At 31.4% G+C, this 23,217-nt stretch overlaps 1 pseudogene; it reads right to left on the bottom strand.

The window, feature by feature from the left end:
- Positions 1-16,793: 16,793 nt before the first annotated feature.
- LOC149563580 (vacuolar iron transporter homolog 1 pseudogene) lies at positions 16,794-17,563 on the bottom strand (annotated as a pseudogene).
- Between the last annotated feature and the right edge of the window lie 5,654 nt (positions 17,564-23,217).

A 23,217-nucleotide genomic window follows, 5' to 3' on the forward strand; every position in this document is an offset into this window, starting at 1 on the left:
AGAGTAGAAAAAGAAACTAGAAAGAAATTAAAATGTTTCAAATTAGATAGAGGTGGTGAATTCATCTCCAATGAATTCTGCATAGAAAAATAAATTAAAAAACAAGTATCAAATCCTAGTATACCTCAGCAGAATGCTATAGCTGAAAGAAGGAACAGATCAATCATAAATTGTGCAAGAACATTGATGATAGAAAAGAATGTTACAATCAAATACTAGAAGGAAGCTATCAGCACTATAGTTCATACTTTAAATAGAGTACAACTGAAGAAAGACAAAAATCAAACTCCTTATGAACTATGGTATGGCTAGAGGATTATAGAAGATTTTTTTACTATGAACCTGATACCCTGCTAAATCTATCTGAAAGAAAGGAGGCTTCACCTCCCAAATCCCCAAAATCTCCAACAGTTATCGAGTTGTAGATAGTGCAACCCAAGTCATAGTCTGAAGGACCTGCGTCATAGTCAAAGGCTACCGAGCTAGAGCAAACCAAGTCTGATGGACCTAAGTCATAGACAATGGGACCTAAGCTTGATATTGAAGTTCATAATGAAATTAGTGAAACTCTTTCCAAATCCAAAGAACCTATGTTAGCAAAATATGTCAAAAGACATCATGCACCTGATCAAATCATTAGAGACAAATCATATGGAACAATGACAAGAAGCAAATTGAAAGGTACATGTTTACTTGCTAAATTTGAACCTAGAAATTATAAAGATGCTTTAGATTTTGAAAGTTGGATTGAAGAAATGAATGAAGAAATAAAATAGGTAGAGAAGAATAAAACTTGGACTCTTGTTCCTAGACCCAGGGATAAAAAAATAATTGGCACAAAGTAGGTATTCAAAAAAAAGCTGAATGAAGATGGAAAAGTTTCCAAAAACAAAGCAGGGTTGGAATGTAAAGGTTTTTTTCAAGAAGAAGGTATTGACGATGGTGAAACTTTTTCTCTTGTTGCAAGATTAGAAGGTGTTAGAACTTTACTAGCATGTGCATCTCATAGAGGATTTAAAGTTTATCAAATGGATGTAAAATCTACATTCTTGAATGGAATTCTTGCTGAGGAAGTCTACATTGAACAGCTTGAAGGTTTTGTATATCATAGCAAAAAGAACATGCTCTAAAAGTTACACAGGACATTATATGGTCTCAAGCAAGCTCCCAGAGCTTGGTATGAAAGAATTCATTACTACTTGATACAAATTGGTTTTCATAGAACTAATGATAATAGTAGTCTGTATATCAAAGAAGGACTAGAAAAAAAATTGTGTTGGTAGAAATATTTTGGCAAAACAATATTACCACATTTTCTTCATGCTTAATTGATTTAGCAAGAATATCATCAACATAATCTTCAAGAATCTTATGTATGTAATCATGAAATATTAGAGTCATGGCATGTTGATAGGTTTCACTTCTATTCTTTAATCCAGAGTCATCATAACCCAACAAAAGGTTCTCCAAGGTGTTATAAAGGAGGTCTTGTATTGATCTTAAAGTTAAGAATAAATATTTGATCATAACCATAAAATCCATCCATAAAAGATAAAAAAGAATGTCTAGTAGTAGAAGTCACTATCATGTTAATATTAGATGAAGGAAAAACATCTTTCAAAGAAGCTTTGTTCATATCTTGAAAGTCATTACACATGTGAATCTTATTTTCTCCCTTGGAAACAACATGTTTGATATCCAAGGAGAATAATCAATAGAATGAATGAAACTAGCCTCTATTAATTTTACAATATCTACTTTAACAAGAAGAGTGATACTTGGATTCATCTTTCAAATTTTTTGTTTAATTAGAATTTATTTCAAGAACAATGTTATATGTTACAAACTTAGGATCTATGCCAAGCATATCACCATAAGACCATACTAAATAATATTTAAATGCCTTCAATAGATCACTCAATTTTTTTCATTTTTCATGAGTCAAGAATTTTCTAATTTTAATCACTTTTTTAGAATCCACTGAATCCATCCAAACATCAATAATTTTTCTTATGAGTAAATTACTTTTCATAGGATCTTCAAGAGGATGTGTTGTCATAGTTTGTATCTTCTCCAAAATAACCTTTGGTATTTAAACAATATGGAATTCACTTCTTGTGATGAAAAGAAGGAACATTATCATAAAATTCTATTAAATCCATAAGAGCTTCATCATCAAGGAAAAGATTCATTTCCATTCTCTTATCAAAATTGAAAAGATCAGGACTAATCAATTTGAGAGATCCACCATAAATGTGATTAACATTCAAAGGGAGAAATGAAGGTTGCTTGTAAGGATTAAATCCCAATGTAAATGTATATTTATGAAAACCACTATCTAGATGAGCTTTTATTCCTTGTTCAAATTTCCCACAACTTTTTCCATTAAATCCATATTTTTGTAACAAAGTGTACCCCAGACTAATAACAATTAGCCATGTTTTCAAGAGTTAAAGATTCTTCATAAGTCTCTATTTCATAAAAATCAAGCTTAATGGTTCCCATAGTTTCTTAATGAATTTGTTTCTCAATTCACTTATAAGTGGACAAGATATTTTTTTTCTAGGTTCATCTTGTTTTTTCATTAAAAAATAAATTAGATACCTTATATTCTCCAATAAATGTATGATTAAAGTCCAAAGTCCCCAAATCATCCTCAAAAAGAGAAGAATAAGGGTTTCATTCTTAGTCATTTCTTTCTTAGTTTCTATTTTCACATAATCTTTTGTAGAAGAAGTTTGAGTGTATTCAACATTTAAGAAAGGGTTAGGTGCATCATCTGTATGAAGAGTATACATGACATTGTTATGAACAAAATGCACCCTCTTATGAAGTGTAGAAGGAACAACATCCATAGCATGCAGCCAAAGTCTTCCTAAAAGAAAGTTATAATTTTGCAAACCATGCAAGACATAAATCCACAAATAGGCACATAATCAGGTTGAATAGTTGAAAGATAGGATTTTATATATTTTAACATATCCATGCCATAAACATTCAAGCCTAAACCATTACCAATTAAAGTTTTATTTATGATGTTTATATTAATAGACACAGCATTAATAAGAGAACTGTATTTGTTCTAAATCCCTAGAGGAGGAAGATCATCTTTAGTGAAGACAATAGGAGGAACAAGTGGCATAGTATACATACAATCCAAAAAGGAATTATTTGTATTTGTATTAGGTGATGGAACTAGAAGAGTAGATAAAACCTTTTGCAAAGCTTCATGGGAGGTAGGTGAAGTTAGCAGCAATTCCTATAGAGAAATCTTAGAAGGAATAACTCACATTTGCTCCACCAAATCATAATCTTTGAAAGAAGTAGTTGGTAATCAAGGTGGTTGAGGAAACATAGGTTGAAAAGGTGTTAAAGATAGTAGGTTTAGGATTATTTTGAGTGTGATAAGCATGAGAAATAGAATCTTGATAAATAAAATAATTCAAAGGGCTTGTAGGTTTCCCCTTAACAACAAGATTAGGAGATTCCTTAACACTCATTAAAGGCCTTCAATAACATATATGAGGTGCATCAATAGAACATACAGTTGTAGAAAAGTGAAACCATGCACATAAATTATCAAAAAAAGTACTTTAAGATGACATGGAAGAGTGAGAAAGTAGATTATGGGATGCCATATCCAACCCATACTCCTTAGAAAAATGATCCTTATCTAAGGCATCATTTCTAAGACTATCATCAAGGTATTCATAAAGAAAAACAAATATCTTGAATGAAAATTGCATGCAATGTAATATAGATATATAGATAGATAGATAGGTAGGTAGGTAGATAGATAGATATGTATATGTATGTGTATATATATGTGTGTGTATCTATATCTTTATATATGCGTATGTATATGTGTATGTGTATATGTGTGTGTGTGTGTATGTATATATATATATATATATATATATATATATATATAAGTATATATATATATATATATATATATATATATATATATATATATATATATATAAGTATATATATGTGTGTGTATTTATATATATATTTATGCATTTATATATCTATGTGTGTAGATATATCTATATATATGTGTGTGTATATATGTATATATACATGTATATATATGTATATATACATGTATATATATGTCTGTGTATGTATATATAGGTATATGTGTGTGTATGCATATATATAGATATATGTATATATATAATTATATATGTATGTGTGTTTGTGTGTCTATATGTATATATATGTATGTATATGTATCATTGGAAATATAAGAGGAGTAATTGAGAGGGGAGGGGTGAATCAGTTACCACTAAAATAATTTCAAATCCCTTAGATGTCAATACAAACTTCCTTTTAACTCACAACTCGATTAGAACTAGATATTCACTATAACTCAATTAACAAAGCAATCTTGAGATAATGATGTGTATTGACCTTTAGTAACTTGGCTACAGAAAGATAAAGCAATAAGAAAACAACATGAACACATGAGACACCAATATTTGACATGGAAACACAATTTGGGAAAACCACCAATGCAACTAGTTATAACTTTGCACTCTTCTAAAGTGAGCCTTGTTAGGAGCCAGCCCTGTTAAAGGTTACAAAACACATTGTTAGGTGTGACCCTATTAGACGATTTATATCACCCTATTAGGAGTCGCCTTGTTAGAGGTCCTAATAAACTTCAATCTATGAATGTCACCTTGTTAGAAGATTTACAAAAAATAAGTGTTAAGTCAACTTTGTTAAGAGATTTCTTCACTACTATAATTGTTAGAGATTAACAATGATTGACCTGATTGACAAAGCAATTGAAAATTTGAAAATTTAGATCAATGTTCTAACTTATCCTTTGGATCCTCCCTGATCAAAATATTCTGTGCAGATCCTTGGATAATCTTCTCTAAATCAAATATCCTTCTTTATTCGCATCTTATCTTCTTCTTCACTTTCTCATTATTCAATCCACATCTTGACCTTTCATATATATGAAACCCAATATCAAGTTGGCTTGAATACCATTTCAAATATTGAGTCAGCTTGGATAAACTAACTAATAAATAAAACTAATCTATTGTAGGTCAACTAAAACTAAAAACTCAGTCACTCGGTCACCATTGAGTTCCTAGGTAACTAACCTAACTCAATTCATGTTGAACTCCTTTGGTAACTGACTTGATTTAGTTTACATATAAATCCCTAAAATTTTCTTTTTTTGAATTTATGCTCGGCTAATACTAGAGTCTTTTGAAGTTGGTTCCAACTAGCAATTCTCAGTTAGAGTATAACATTTGTCTAAGATCAATGACAATATACAATTGAATAATTGTTATAAAAAATCTCCCTCTTTGGCATAGATGGAAATGATTTAAATAAGATTTTATAATATCCTTAGTTTCATTTTGGTTCTCCATCCATCAATGAGAACTCCCTCTAAGATTCTCCCTCTACCATCTTATCTTTAGACTCCATCAAATCAAGTTCTCCCTCTTGCAGATTGTCGCCTCTGATTCTTCTCTAATTACATCAATATCTCCCTTAATGAATATATGACATCATCTAATTCTTCTAATTAATGTATGACATGATTCTCTCCCTCTTTTACATCGAATGTCAAAGACTTGACATAGTGATTTAACAATGTACCTAATGTACTAATTCATATGTAATGCACTCTGACTTCTTTGCATCAACTTGATGGATTTTCAATGTAGTTTGGTTGATGCATAAATAATCTATACATTAGTGAGCATCAAATAGGGGAATGGCCCCTATCTTTCCTCATAGATACAAAAATGCATCCTTAGGTAATGGTTTGGTAAATATGTTAGCAACCTACTCCTTTGTGTTAACATATTATAATCTATCCTCTATATCTTGAACTAATTCTCTGATAAAATGATACTTGATTGCAATGTGTTTTTTCTTGGTGTGTATCACTGGATTTTTAGATATATTTATTGCACTTCTTTTATCACAATAGATAATGATTAGATTATTGATTTCTTCCTTCATTCTTAATAACAATTGCTTGATCCACATTATGTTAGAGCAATTAACTATTGCAGCAACATATCATGATTATGTTGTAGACTGAGAGATGCAATAAGAAAATAACATGAACACATGAGACACCAAGATTTAATGTGGAAAGCCAATTTGGAAAAACCACCAATGCAAGTAGTTACAACTTTTCACTCTTCTGAAGTGAGCCCTGTTAAGAGTCAACCTTGTTAAAGGTTACAAAACACACTATTACATGTGACCCTATTAAAGGATTTGTATCACCCTATTAGAAGTGGCCTTGTTAGAGGTCTTAAGCCACTTCAATATAGAAATAAAACCTTGTTAAAAGATTTACAAAAAATGGTTGTTAAGCCAACTCTGTTAAGAGATTTCTTCACTGCTACAATTGTTAGAGAGTAACAATGATTGACCTGATTGAGGAAGCAACTGAATTGCAGATTTAGGTTACTATTCTAACTTATCCTTTGGATCCTCCTTGATTAGAATATTCTTTGTAGCTCCTTGGATAATATTCTCTAAATAAAATATCCTTCTTTGTTCACATCTTATCTTCTTCTCCACTTTCTCATTCTTTAATCCACATCTTGACCTTTCATATATATGAATCCCAATGTCAAGTCATCTTGAGTAGCCTTTCAAATAAACAAATAACATCCATTGAGTCAGCTTGCATAAACCAACTAATAAATAAAAATAATATGTTAAAGGTCAACTAAAATTTAAAAATGGGTCACTCAATTACCACTGATTTCCCTGGTAACCAACCTGACTCAGTTTACACTAAACTCCTTTGGTAATTGACCTAACTTAATTTACATGGGAATCCTTGAAATTTTCTCCCTGTAAAATTATTATCGACTGATACTAGAGTCTTCTAAACTCAGTTCCAACTGGAAGTGCTCAGTTAAAGTATAATATTTGTGTAACATCAATGACAATATACAACTGAACATTTGTTATCAACAATATATATGTGTATATGTGTGTGTGTATGTATATCTGTGTATATATAATTTATATATGCATACATATATACATACATATGTGTGTGTATGTGTATATATAGTATATATACACACATATCTGTGTGTATGTGTATGTGTATGTATATGTATATACATATTTGTATTTTTTAAATAAGGAACATGTAAGACAAATGGAAATAGAAATAGAAATAGATATCAAAAGTGGAAATGTTATAGGAAGGGTTTACCAAAAATGTGTACGAAGAAATGTGAATCAAGGAAACTAATCCTAAGTTCATCACATAACCACACACACCTCAAGAAGTATTGAGTCCAAGGAAATAGATACTTTCAAACCAATCCTCAGTGGTGTCAAACCTTAGTAGGTTAATGAAATCCAAGGGATAAAGGAGCATCAATGCAAGATAAGATCTAACAATTATGAACATAGGGAAAAGAATTCCACTTTCTCTTTAGATATTAATTAATTAATTCTAGATCTATGAAAGATACACATTGTAAAATAAAACTAATGCTAAATTCATAAAGAGAGAAAGGGGTACTTATCTTGAAGATTGAAACCTTGATTTCTATGTATTATGCTACTATTAGAACAAAGTAGAACTGGATTTGGGCCTGAAATTGTGAGGTGGGAAAAACTCAAAAATATTTTAGTGGTTGTGAGGGGAAAACTAGGCCAATCAAGGGCGAAATGGGTCATCAAGGGTGCAATATGCCACTGATGGACAGTGAGTGACATTGATTCTGATTTCATAGTTTTGGTAAATGATGAAAAGGGTATTCTGATTCACCACTGGATTTTCCTTCCAAGATCTATTGATATCTAAATTTTGGTATGTCAAGTGGATATGTAGGGGTTTTCTTTATTCAAGCCCCCATTTTGGTGATTTCCAACTCCATAGATAGCGGATTCGTAAAATGTAATGTGTGTGATGCTTGTTTATGATCTTTGAGTGTGTAATGCAAGGATCCAAATAATTAGATTAGAAACCCTATCATGAGGTATTGTACTTGAATGTGGATGAAATAATAATGCATAGATCTATAGATAACCTAGAAATCATACCAAGTCCTCAAGACTAAAGTAATCAAATCCATACTAATGATTGGTATTTTCTATTCCATGATTGAATCTTGAATGTTTGAATGATAGAATATGAGGAGGAAGATGAAGAGATAGCTTTCTTCAATGGATTTTTCTAAGCTTCCCTACTTCAACCTTGCAAATATACTTTAACAAATTGGGATGTCCATAATGGCTTGTCTACATGAGAAATGCTTTCTTGATCTTGCTAGAGTGTAAGTGTGTTTTCTTTCTTGATTGTCCACATAGATCACCCATGACAAATGAAGAAATTATGTGAATTTATAGAGGATTTAGATTTAAATTTCCTACTATAGACTGACTGTGACTAGATCAAGGGCACATTGTGCACCTAATTGGCTCATCAAGAGTATACTACACCCCTAATTGTTTAGTGTGTACTTTTACCTTGATAATTAGGTGCAAAAACCATCGAGACTATCTCAAGATGCCAATATAGGTACCAGAATCTAGAAATTAGGTCCAGATTCTGAGGAAATCTTATTTCATTGCAAAAAGGATTTATGTTTGTTAAAGTGAAATAATAGGGGAGGAACTAAGTAAATAGATCCTACCTCAAGTTTTGAATTGTAAAGTAAGAATACTAAGGAGGCCTTATTAGGTCCTAACTAGATTCCATTTAAGAAGACAATAAGAGAGAGATATGGATGAATCTTAAATGAAAGTTTATCATTAAATTACATTGAATATGTGTTGAACGGTCATAAATTGAAGTGACTAAAAATTAGGATGTTACACCATTACAATTATTTATTCCTTGACGAAGTATCTTATGTGTCCATCAAGATCATATTTCTTTCCTTCAGCTCTATCTACACTATAGTTTTTATTCAAATAGTCCTATAATTATTCAATCATAACTGAGCCAATTTAAAAGCCTAAAAATATAACAATATGTGGCATGAATATGCCTTTCTTTCTTGGAAAATTATACTCTTTCTTAAACCACAACATCTTCCAAATGAAATTTAGACTTTAGTCAATTTTCTTAGACACAAAACATGGTCTCTTGTGGGGTCTTTGTTTAAACTCATAAACCCTTATCAAAGTACAATTATATTTGTAATTTATATTGACCAAATTATATGTAAAAAAAACTTATTAGGGTGGTCATCCATCAGTATCATAATGCCTATCACATGAGAAGGAACTCTTCTAATTATTCACCATGGAGATATTATTATCCACTCTACAAATGAATTATGGAAAATCTTATTGCTATAATCTCTACTATTTTTGTCCCATGTCCTAAGCCATAGTTTAATTGGGTGACTTGTTCCACTTCCTCCTATTATAATTAGCTTCATTTAATGTTAGAAGATATTACAATTTCAAAATTAAAAAACATGGCATAAAAAGGGAGTATTTTTTAAAACTCTTTTCTAGTTTTCCACTCCACAAATAAGGTATTTTTTAGTGGAAAATATTTATAATTTTGCAAATTTTAGAAAAAAATTTGCTAGTAATTTGGCTAATAATTTAAGATTTAATGCAACCTAAATCACCAATTTTTTATTAAATATAGTTCTAAAATATTTAAAGTCACTTAATAATTTATTTTATTAAAAAAAATTAACCTCAGAGATTTACCACAATATTCGATACATGATTAGATTTGATTCACCTAAATATTATATATTATCAAAGAAATTAAAATTAATTCACCAATAATTATCATAATTATTAGTTACTTTAGGGATATATTGCCAATATTTAGTTTTCACTATTGATTTAAAATATAATGTGATTATCCTCAAAATTTCCATGAGATAAAAAATGTTCAATTTTTATTTGTAATATTCCATGAAAATTAGCAAACTTCCTATTATTATTGAGATTCGCCAATATTTTCTACTCAAAAATTATGATTCCAAAATAATTGCCAAAGTAAATAATATTTAAAATTTAAAAAATTGAGAGATTCGTCAATAAAAATAATTTGATTTTTCAAAATAATGAAATATTCACCAATAATTTATATCTTTTTCATCCCAAACTATTACTTGTCAATTCTCAATGCTCTCTCTTCTACAATTTTGCAAATTCAAAAGATTATCAGAGATTTTCTATGGAAAGGAAATTTGTCAGATGAAAAGAAGCTTCCTCTTGTTTCTTTGCTTGAAATGTTTCATGATAAGGCATCTGGGGGTGTGGGGTTGCATGATATTGCTACTAGAAATAAGGCTTTTGGGGGCAAGCTTGTGTGGCAAATGTATACAAAATCTCATGCAAAATGGTGTTCAATCATGCAAGGAAAATACTTAGATTCTCCAAGTCCTCCCAAAATTTTTACTGTGTCTAATCCTCCTTTAGGTTCAACCATATGGAATTTTATGATCTCTTCAAAGGATATTGTTTGTAATTATGTTACTTGGGAAATTCACAGTGGAGAGAAAGTAAAGTTTTGGGAAGACTCATGGAATGAATTTCCCCCTCTATGTAGACAAGAAAAGTTGGATGAAGCACACCAAGTCCTAAAAGCTGAGTGGGGCTCCTCTTTTTGGGACTATGTTTTAGCTATTGAAATTCATTCAAGAAGGGTTCTCTGGAAAGAACCTCCAACACATCTTCTTAGTCAGCCAAGTCTCCTTTCCTTGAGGGACTCTCCTACTAAAAGAATTGTTTTTCTTTCTAATAGGGAAGATATAGTTATATGGGCCCCGTCCAAAGGTGGTGATTATTCAATCAAGGAAGTTTATTATGGTCTTCAACAAGCATATAATTCAAGCAAGAAGTGTAGAGATTTTTCCTTTTGTTGGAACTCCACTATGTTGCCTAAGGCTGGATGTTTTGCTTGGCTAGCCCTTAGAAAAAGAATACTCACCAGTGAATGGTTGTCCAAGCTAGGTATTGCGAAATCTTTTATTTGTAAATTATGCAACAATGAGCTAGAATCTATAGATCATCTTCTTCTCCAGTGTCCCTTTGCTTATGAGTGTTGGGTTTTTGTGTTGAACAAGCTTCAAATGTCTTTACCTTTGCCAAACAGTCTTTGGGACCTATTTCAATCTTGGCCAGTTCTATTCTCAAGATCTCTATTTTCTAGTATTTGGAAGTGCATCCTAGCTACTATGGTGTGGGCCATCTAGCGGGAACGTAAAAAGATCATTTTTCGCAATGAAAAATCAAACCTAGAATCTATTCTAGATGGGATTGAGAATGCAATTTCAGAAAGCGTAAATGCAAATATGTTCAATTATATGAATAATATTTCAATTTCTACTTGGGATTACCTTCTTCTAAAACTCTGGAAACAAACTAAGTTACCTCCAGGTTTCTCTGCAAACTAGAATTATAATCATCAATCTAATCGGCTTCATGTAAAATGGTCTCCCCCCTCTAGAAATTTTCTAAAGTTAAATTTTGATGGTTGCTCTCGTGGGAACCCTGGTAAGTTAGGCTTGGGTGCTTGTATTAGAAATTGGCAAGGTGAAGTAGTTGCAATCAAAGTAGATGTTTTACCAGTTGGTGCTAGCAACCTTGCAGAAGCTCAAGCCCTATTGGTAGGTCTAATTTTGGCAAAGAGATGTAATGTTTCCACCATCCATATTGAAGGTGATTCTCAGGTAATTATAAACTCTTGTCTCTCACGATCTTCTCATACCTGGAAACTAGTCTATATCCTTCAACAATGCTGGGATTTAATTGATTCTTTTCAAGCTACTTGTTTCTCTCATAATTTGATAGAAGGCAATAAACTAGCTGACTGTCTAGCTAATCTTGGTTGTGAAGGCTCCATATTTGAATCTTATCATTCAGAGATTATTTTTTCAAAATTCCCATGCTTAGCAAAGTGCCATATTTGGGACACAAAGAAGATGAATGAAGCTTAATAGAAACTAGTACTATATTTGATCGACACATGGCTATTAGCTTGCACATTCTTTGTGCATGTTCACAAATGCTCCAATTTGACAGGACGTTCAAAGCTCTCTTGATTTTAGTTAAATCTTTCAGAAGGAGAGGTTTTAATGGCATAATTGGACCCTGATCATTGTTGAGTATTGATATATATCATATTTTGGGTACTCTTGCTTAGTGCAAAGAAATTGTATTTTGTTGTAGGTATGCCTAGTATGACATATCAGTTTTTAACACTTTTGTATTTCGGCAATGATTTAGAGTTTTCTTGCTAGTTCTTTCTCTGATGAGCCCTTGAACTAGTTTATTAATAAATATATTATATAAATGCTATGTCACTTTTTGATTTTTTGATTTTTTTAAAATTATATCTTTTTCTAGAGAGCGGTTTCTTAAAGTTTACCCTGTCCACAAATTTCTTATGAAGAATTTCTCAAATTTAGTAGCTATATCAAATTCAAAGCATGGATTTGAATTTTGAGTCTTCATTGACATTACATCAAGTCAAGAGAGATCTTTTCTCTAGTATCTTCACCAAACACCTATGCCCACCCATGGTAAGTATTTTAAAATAAACTCACAAAACTATTTGTGTGATATAATGACCCTTATTATCCCCCTACAAGTCTACTAGAATTTTTCATTCTCATAAAGTAAGAACCCTCTTCATAGCCTATACTCTTCAATACTATTTCATATTCAAAGAGGAATTACTCTCTATCGACCTTCATTGGGGCTTGTTTATTTAGTCCAAAATATTCTTGGATGCATGACTTGGTGATGACCACTAAAGGGTTTCCATCTATCAATCTCATAATTCTATTGTCAGGCTTATAACCTTTTGCCAATATTTTTATGAGCTTGTATCAAAAAAATATTGGGCACTATTAATTTACCCAAGTCTAATCTCCATGGTTATATCCTAGGCCCTTTCCTTAGCTTATTCTCATAGAAAACAATGATCTATCTATAATTGGAAACTGTAACTCGCTACATTCTTTTCATATGTCTGAAAGTATATTTTTATTGCCAATCTTCATCAAATTAGGTAACAAATTCAACAATGTCTATTTTGAAGGGATCTTGGGTGGACCCTAAACTATGGGTTCTTCTTTCCTCTTGCTAAGAGTCATCTTATTTTCTAATTACGATGCCATTTCACCAAAGAATAGAAAGAAATTAAACTTACTAGTTATCCTCTAGATATAGTATTACAAGAATCTATAGCTCCCCACCTTATATTTACTCATTTGTGCTTCCCTTCCAACCACCTACAATATTACTTCACTCCTTTGTAAGTAAAAACTATTCAACGAAATGATCATGTGATTATTTTAGAAAGTATCATCATTTAAATGTATATATTCCTCCAAGTATGTCAATGAAATGATCATGTGATTATTTTAGAAAGCATCATCATTTAAATGTATATATTCCTTCAAGTATGTGAAATTTAATTCAATGTGGTTGGACATCATATTATTTAATGGATTAATGACAATGCATTCGATTATTCTTTTTATAAACCCACTTTTTTTCATTTTCCACACTACCCTTATTTTCACTAGTGAAATAGTAATGAGTCTTAAGATGTCTCTATTTTGAAAATCATCTTATTTTCAACCTATGAAACAAAAACAATGTTATTTTCTAATTCATTTTGTTAAGGATTAAGATTGTTTGTTAAAGATTAAGATTGTCTAGAAGAATGCAGAGAAGAGCCTTTCTAGAGCCTTCCATTGTACAGTCCAAATTAGATGTAGAACATTCGAGGATATAGAATACTCTAGAAAAGGAGTTTCTAGATTTCTTGTATTACATGTATAAATATGTGATGGGCACTTACAAGTTGTGCATTGTTAGAAGACATTTGAAGGTTTGTTGTATGTAAGCAAGCTAGATTAATATATTGTTGTTTATCAGTTATCTATCTCTATTTTTTTTTCTTTGTTTTTCCTTGATTTCTACATTACAATAGTTATTACTTTGGTTTTTATGTTATTTATAGCATGTTTTAACACATTCCTCTCCCTTTTTGTAACATTGTAATGGTTTCTTCATTTTTCTATACCCTTATTCTTCATACTATTAAATAGTGAATCATTGGCTAGACTTTTCTCTGAACTATATTAAAGACAAATTTACTTTCTAGAACTAAATTTTATTTCCTTCAATTCAACATTTTTCAAACTACTACTCAATTTCCACTCTAAACCAATATAATAGGTCAAAGGTCACACTCTTAGATTTGCCCCAACAATACTAATATAACCAATCTTCCATATATTGATGTACTAAATATTAAATTTCTACCATTCTATTAGATACATCTAAACTCTTATATATCTATCTATTTCTTCTCTAGGGGTTACTTCAGACAACCCTATTATGATTATTTACAATAGATTTTATTAGTTCCTTACACATTCCACCATTTTCTTTCTAAAAGATTGGATGGAAATAAAAAAACACATTTACAATCTTACAATTGAAAAACCATCAAAATTTTATCAATAAAATTAAATAAATGCATGCATCTTGTTATTATATCCAATGTTTAAAATACGTTTTTCATATTTAGGTTGGCTAGTTAGATTGGTTAGAATAATGCCCATATTTTTTATTTTTTAGTACTGCCTTATTGAAATATATAGACTTATATGTGGAAGTTTTACTTCTGAATTTTTCATTTTTATCATTGTACCTTGGTAAAAAAACATTTTCTAATGATTATTTTTATCTGTTGAGTTTGTTATTCATTCCCTTTTAACTTTTTTTTAATTTGCTATACATTCCCTTTTAATTTGTTTTTTCCTTCAAAGGTACGAATAGAAAAATATGTGTTAAGGGAAAAACTAGTAGCAATGACAGACATGACTCAATTTAATGGAGTTTTAGAGTAGCTGAATGAGTCCAACATAGGCAAAGTGTGAGCAGATCTAGAGGCATCAGAGGGTACAACTCAGCTCATAATTAAAGGTATTCTAAGATAGTTTGATTCTTTGTAGAAACTTGAGTTTAGAAAATGCTTTGCTGATTTATTTCAATGGAATTTAAATTAATTTGAAAGATTTTCTCTCTATCATACTTAGATCCCTACAATAGACGCATTTATAATTTTTACAAAAATTATGCTTATCGTGATGATGTCTGTCAATACACACTTAATTGAAAGGTTATATAAGGAAGCGAAGTCCCTTAAAGCCTCAAGGAGGTCAAACCCCTTGTCAAGTGCAAAGTTGCAGTGGATTACATAGGACCCCTCCACAAGACACAGCCAGTGCAAAGCTGGACTGGTAAGAGCACATGCAATTACAAGGGTTGAAACATCAATGAAGACTTATCCATATAAACAAAACTCTATATATGTGTTTGATGGAATAAATCTATTGTCTTATTCTATTTTCTCAGGGTTAACTGTCCACATTTTCCAAGTCTATGTTGTGTTCAATCCGTACTCATGGAAAGTTATTTCATTCCAGCTTAAAATATAATCATATCTACAAATTTTGTTAGCTTTATTTTTCTAAAATTAATGAATTGAATGCTATAAAAATATATGAATTTAGTTAGCAAGTTAGAATTAGAAAATTAAATGTTGTAAAAAAAATTAATAATTGTTTTAATCCTTTAAGAGACTATTTTATAGTTTCTAAGTTTTATAATGTTTTCAGAATTATGTAACAGTCATATTTAATAGTATATTTTCTTTTTTTTAATGTGTAAAATTCTTTTGTATCCTACATATTTGAATGCATGTATGTATTCTAATAATTTTGTAATTAACACATTAAGTTATTATAAGTCTATTATGTAGAATCACCTCTTAATAATCACTAACATACATAAAGACAAATACTCGTGAAAGAAGGAATTGTGATATCATCAATAAATGTCATATTAGCTACATACTCATATATGATTGGCAATCAGGTAAGTACGTGAACATCATTGGTTATAAGTCATAAGATAACTTCATGGAAAAAGAGGAAAATACAAGATATATACTTATCAGTGAATGTCACTGATAGAGAATAGAAGGAAGTTGTGTAATGAAAGATAAGAAAAATACATGAATTAATATTAGCAAAATGAGTTTGATCCACTTCCGCAAAAACAGATATGATCCCTTCCAATAGAAACTATCCGATATACTTTGTAGCAGAAAATATCTCATAAAGTGGCTCTTGTTTCATGGAAATGGTAGAGGTAAACACTTTTATATGAATACTAGATTAGTAACTGACAAGTATCAATGCCCGCCAAAAAAAACATTCACTTCGTACTCATGTCATTGAAAATACAGCAAACATTAATCAGGAAAATGCGTTTAGGTACTAATATATAACAGGCTTCTCCGCCTATACGTTGCAGCTGGCCTTTGAAGGATACAATTAAGAGATGAGTGAGAAGACAAAATATTTGCACACATAAACCCTCTGGATAATGACTAAATATTGCATGACTACAGCTCCAGTGACAATCCATACGTCACACAACACAGAAAGCAAAATCTAAGAGTGTGGACAAACCAAATTTTATCTTATTGCAATATAGGAAGAAAACAGACGTTCGATTTCAAAAGAGTGCATGCAGGGATATGATTCGAAGAGACAAAAGAAGAAAACCAAAAGAAATTGATTTCAAACAAGGCAGAAAGTGACATGCAGAAGCCACTAGTAATCAAAAGTTGAGAATTTTCTGCCAAATGTTAGGCATATTTGAAGCCAGTTTATTGGGCAAACGAGGAATTTGAGGCAGACTTCACGGATTATTAAAGTTTGGGACTGTTACGCTTGGAAATGATTGAAATTGTAGGGCAGAAGTTAAACTCCTGCAGTGGCACTAAAGAGCCTGAGCAAACCATAAGTCACCAACATCCCAAACCATCCACCAATCAGCACTCTCACAGTCCCTTCCACAATAGAAGACCGCCCAAAGTGAGCCCCAATAGCGCCAAACTCGAAACACCAGCCAGAACGCAAACCCTAATAATATAATCACTGATAAAAGCCGTAGAAATCAAGGGCAGAAATGCTCCCACTGCAAACGCAAGGGCGGATGCGCAAGCCGCCTGAATTGGGCTTGGAAGCCCCTCTTTTTCTTCCCTTGAAATCACCAACGGAGACATTGTGTTCATTCTCACGCTTCCCATTTCGTTTAGGATTTTTAGGGCTTGTTTTTCTCTCTTTAGGTTGGCCAATTCGACGTCCCGTTGCGTTTGTACCGAGACGTACTCGCCAGTGGCCATGCTACATGGGCCCGCCACCAGCGCCGCCAGTCCAGACATCACCGTTGTCTTTGCATCTGTTTTGACGGCGCCGACACCCATCATCAGCGAAGCTGTGGTGACCAAGCCGTCATTTGCTCCAATAATGGCGGCGCGAAGCCACTGAGCTCTGTTATGATAATCGAAGTTTTTCTCATCTTCAACCTTTGAAGGACTAGAAATCATGTTAATGAAAACACTTGAATTTTGTGGCTTTCTAAGTGGAGATCCCTCTTCAATCGACTCCACTCTTCCTTCCTTCACCTCTCTCTTTGATTCCAATTGAGAAGAAGAAGAAGATGGGCTGAATGCTGATTTCTCTTCCATTGTTTTCTTCTAAATACCAAGTAATTCTCTCACTTGCTTTAGATTTAGAGAATGCTAAGATGGAGTGTGTTGTCCACACTTATGACTTCCTTTTGTAGGCCTCTCTTGGGACACTGATATTGACTTCCATTATTAGGAGGGATAAACTCTTAGCTTCTGTTCACACCTAATGTCTTGTCTTTTAGGGTTTTTAATGGGATTTTGATATTCAGTGGGAGATCTTTGTGGCGTGTGCCATGAGCGTGGCAGCATACTATTTTCCCTTTCTTTTGGCGTTATTGGGATTTTTCATGAGTGTCATTTACTAATTAAAGAAAACAACGTCAGGGAACACGAATAGAATGCTCCTGATGTTGAAATAAGGACGGATGAAGAACAGCAGCATCGCGCGATTCATGAAATATGTGAAAATCATCACTTGCAGATGAGATCTGGTCTCTTTGTTCAAAGATTATTGTCTTGACCTTTACGCTAGATTGGATGCAATTTGAATCTTGAGAAATATAGACTGGATGGGATGCAATTTGAATCTTCAGAAATATAAACAATGACTGCAAGTTTGAGGTCTTAGTAGAAATATAAGATAACATTCTAGGCACTAGCATTGAGCCCATCGTTTAAACATTGCATACTAAGACTTAGTTTCTTAAATAAAATTAAAATAAAAGTGTTAAATAGTTCAAACTCATTTTTATTTTATTTTTCAAAATCTTCAAGATGACCATCACAGATTATAGAATTATAAAATCTTCAAGATGACCATCACAGATTATAGAATTAGTTCTAATAGTTATTCATTCTCGCTAGAAAACCATCAAATTTTGTTATACCTTTTTTTAAAGTATTTGCTTACAGCACTCAAACAACGTTAATGTTATTTTGAATACCATTTAAGTATATTTATATTTTAAATCATACTGTTTAAATCAAATTTATTTTCTGCGAAATTTGCCTTATACATTAAGTAGCATCTTGCAGTCTGAATAGTGAATCTAATGATAAGTTTTATATTTCAATGTGATTGAGAAAGGAGGTTCTCAAATAGCACAGAAGAGGTCCAAACACGAAGGCAAAGAGAATATAGAATTCTTCCAGCGGCTGTTTCATGACGACTGATCACAGTTTCAGTTTGAAGAAAGACAAATATAATATTGATTAGGTCTTTAAAAGCTGAGCATGAAACATGGTTGGAATAACACTTTTATATCCGAGTGGATTGTAGAAAGCGGATTCGCTGGAGATGATTTGAATAATGCGTGAATGGCACGAGGACAACCGCCCGTCCATTGACTATCAATAATAAGCTGAAGTTTGATGCGCAATATATAACGGTAGTGCGTAGAGGAAATGAATGTGGCATTGGTGGCTACATTTGAACAGTGAGTTTGCAAGATAAGTATGATTTGACTGTAAATAATTGATTATAGTAATGTTAAAGGCAATACTATTGTATTGACTTAATCAATTAATTTCTACCAATTATAACATACTTATAATTTTATCAAAGTTAAAATTTATAATTCTTTATTTTTCTATTTAAAAAAATTATTTATCTCAGGTGTCATTGGTTGAAATGAATATAGGCAGATACACAAAAACATTCCAATTTTTTTTTGTTTCTTCTTATAAACTTGTTCTTTGTAGAATTTACTATGTTGATAATAAAAATTTTCAACACTTTTTATATTACTCTCTTTCTATCATAATATTATAATATTCTATTTTATTCTATTTATATTTTATTTTATTTTATAAAATCACAGACTTAATGTCACATCTCCAAACAACAAAATTATCTTTATTACATGGTTATTACTACTTGCAAATAGGCATAATCAACTTTACACATTCTAAATAATATCTTATAATAAAATAAAATAATAATTGTTATTATTTTTTATAAACTAATTATGAATAAATTTTATTTCTTTTGTTATATTTTTTAAATTAATTTTAACAATAATTATTAAAATAATTATATGAAATTATTAATTGTTACATTACAATTATTAAATCATAAATATAATTTTACATTATAACTTTTTATTATAAAATAAAATTTAATTTATAATATAATTACAAAAACTTAAAACAATGAAAATTTTATATATAAAATACTTAAATTATAATTACTTATATAAAGTTAAATATAATAACATTATAATTAAGTTTATATGCAAAATTAGAATTATATTTAACTACATGACTAAAGGCGAGTACTATGTGACTATGTAGCACTTGTTAAATGTATATCTAAGACATAAATCTATAAAAGCATAAGTTTAATTATCTCACTTGACAATGCAATAGGGAGGTTGGTGAAAAGAGAGAAAAAAATATTTTAAGCTCATTAAGAGGTCATTCAGGTTTTATGTATTTTATTTTTTATTAAAACAAATATATTGAGAAGAATATTGGTAAGTTTGTAAGATGGGTTTTAAGTTTGTAAGTACAGGAGGAGTAACTATGGTTTTCATAATAGATCAAAGATAAATGTTACCTTTATTGTAACAAGTATGGTGAAGTAAATTGAGGTCATAGCATATTGGCATCATACTAAAGATCATTTTTATTTTCAAAAACCTTTGCCCCATAGTCCTTTTATATCAACCTCCTACCCTCTTAACCCTTCTCCAAAGGAAAAAAAAGGAGAAATAAAACCTCTCCTATATAGACAATGTATTACCCTATTTTTTGTCCATTTTAAAGCTCCAAAATGAATGCACGTGGTATTATGTTGCCGCAAAAATGAAGACCTCATGGTATTATGTTGCCCCAAAAATGAAGAGCTTATGGTAACAAGCTTCTTATATTATTTCAAAAAAGACTCTTGACATGTTAAAAATAGAAAGAGGACATCTAGATTTATAAATATTTTTTCTCCTTCCCAAAAAAAATTAAATAACTTAACTAAACCTTCCAAATTTAAAAATTGGTAAAATAAATTATACTTCGCAAGACCAATTGCCATACAAAAACCATAATTTCATGTTTGAAGATAATAGAATGAAATGTAGTAACTTTTGTCTTATTCATCTTTTACAAGTTCTTATAAGCAATATAGTTCTTATAATAACTCTAAGGGGAGAGAGAGAGAGAGAGAGAGAGAGAGAGAGAGAGAGAGAGAGAGAGAGAGAGAGAGAGAGAGAGAGAGAGAGAGAGAGTCTTGGAATTAAACCCCCTAATTCCTTCTAGGCTTCCCTAGTGGATAGATTCCAAATAAAAATAGCTGGATGGAAAGGTTCACTTCTTAGCCAAGCTAGAAAATTATAATTGATAAAGTCCACTATTCAAAGTCTTCTAGTTTACGCCTTAAGTCTGTTCAAAATTTTGGGAAAGTTTCAAGAATCTATAGAAAGAACCCAAAAAAAAAATTATTTAGTCAAGAGTGGAAGAAAATAAAAGATTAGCTCTTGTGTCCTAAGACCTATTTTATAGGCCTAAAAGGAGTGGGGGTCTAGGACTAAGATCTATAAAATCCATGAATCTTGCTCTCATGGCTAAGAAAATCTAGAGGATCTATAGAGAAAAAAAATATTGGAGTAGTATTATGAGGATTAAATACTTAAATTCCTTTTCTTCTCTGGATGATTTTCTCAAAAATCATGATAGGATGTTGGGCTCTACCTTCTGGAAGGGTATCTAGCAAGCTAAAATGGTTGTCAATTTTAAATCTAGATGGAAGTTGGGAGATGGACAAACAATTAACTTTTGGAAATATTGTTGGCTTCTGGATAAACCTCTATCTTTGGTAATGAAAAAAAATCAAATTATAGAGAGGTACATCCAAGTTCTAGGTACTAAGGTGGCTAATTACTAGAGAGGTGGTAAGTGAGTGAGAGTTATTGATATTGACCCTTTTCTAAACTATATTCAAGTTAACCTCATGTTGGAATTACAATAGGAAAGGTAAACTTCTAAGAGTGGGCGGTGTATTAGTAGTTCAAACTTTTAACCCATAAAAATAGTCACCACAAATCCATCTCACATATTCAGTAAGTAAATTGAAATACCATGTAAAGCATGTAAACAAGTAATCATTCACACATATATGACATAAGATATGATTACTCAGAAACCCTCTAATGAGAAGATAAAAGTAGGGTAGGGATGACACCCACAAATCTTCACTACTATAGTAATAAAGTGCATCCAATGAAGGTTATAATGTTTGATCATGAAACATGATCTACCCTGTGAAAGGTCTACCCTATAAAGTCTTACAAAGACTATTAGGTCTTATCTTGTTAAAGGATTTCAACACCCTGTTAAAAGTGTTCCTTGTTAAAGGACTTCAACTCACAATTAAGTAAGGACCTTGTTAGAGGATTTCAATATAGCCTGTTAGGACTACTCTATTAAGATATTTAATTGATTCACCTATTAGAATGTCTCAGCATTGATCTCACAGTTAGCACTTTGTTGCTTGATGATAGATCACCTCTAAACTGATGTATTGTTGATAGTTCTTGATCAAATGTCTTTTTGTTGTTCACTATTTCCTTCTTCTATTCTCCTTTAACTAATTTTACAATATAATTTTAATTCACAACTCCTTAACCACCATGAATATACTATTTGTGCATGTAAACTTCTTTCTTCGCTCTTTCAATACACTTACAATGTTTAGGGTTTATCCTCCTTAAGAAGAGCTAGGTGACTTAGGGTTAGTTATGAATCAACAGCTGTGACTCGTCCATTTTGCCACTTAAACCTCCCCTTTACCTTATTGGATGCATGTAATTCCTAGGGATTCCAACTTAAGATTCATCCTTATCACAAAAATATCATAATTCAATTTGAAAGTTGGCTCAAAAATGGTTTACATAATAGTTTGTACCAATACAAATAACTTTGAGAAAAATGTGTTACTCAGGATCTAAAGTCTTTGATGCTCAGCATGTACTAATTTCTATACTGTGACTCAACATGCATTTCTTACTCGACTCCTGAATCACTCCACATTTACTGTCTACTTGGCACTTAAATAAATTGGAATATGAGTAACTTGGCACTTACTATTGACTTAGAATGCTTTAACTTATACATGTTGTGCTTGGCATATACTACTTGTTTGGCATGAACTAAGTAAATTACTTAAGTGTATAGACACTCACTTGTCAAAACCAATCTGAAATCAACAATCTCCCCCTTTGACATGAATGTCAAAAATAATTGGTCATGCATTAATACTTTTATTCTTATGAGCATAACATAACTCTTATTCAAATTTTGTACAAAATTTCAAAATATCAAAATTTTGCAACAACTTATACCTCAAAATCTTATAACTCCCCCTGAGTTGTTTGATACGTTTTGTTCTCAAAATCTTACTCCTACTAAGTAGATGTGCCTCAACTAATACTATTTCACTTGCTTCTTGTTTTCTCATGCTTTCTCACCCATGCTCTTACTCTTCCTTAGCTTAGCTCTTTCTCCCCCTTAGCTTAGCTCTCTTTCACCCCCTTTTTGACATTGATGTCAATGGGTTATACACTAATAGTATGTTTGTCCAAAAAGGATTTATGAAACTCAAGAATAATCTTAAGAGTAGCATCCCAATTGTCACAAGCTACCTCCAAAGATTTAATTTGGATGGCTAGCTCAATAGCAAGGTGAACTAGGCCATCTAATGTAGAAATATTGTGATCTTC

Source organism: Cupressus sempervirens, chromosome 4 (assembly GCF_028749045.1).
Source record: "Cupressus sempervirens isolate cs-2001-9-10 chromosome 4, ASM2874904v1, whole genome shotgun sequence".
NCBI classification, from domain to species: Eukaryota; Viridiplantae; Streptophyta; class Pinopsida; order Cupressales; family Cupressaceae; genus Cupressus; species Cupressus sempervirens.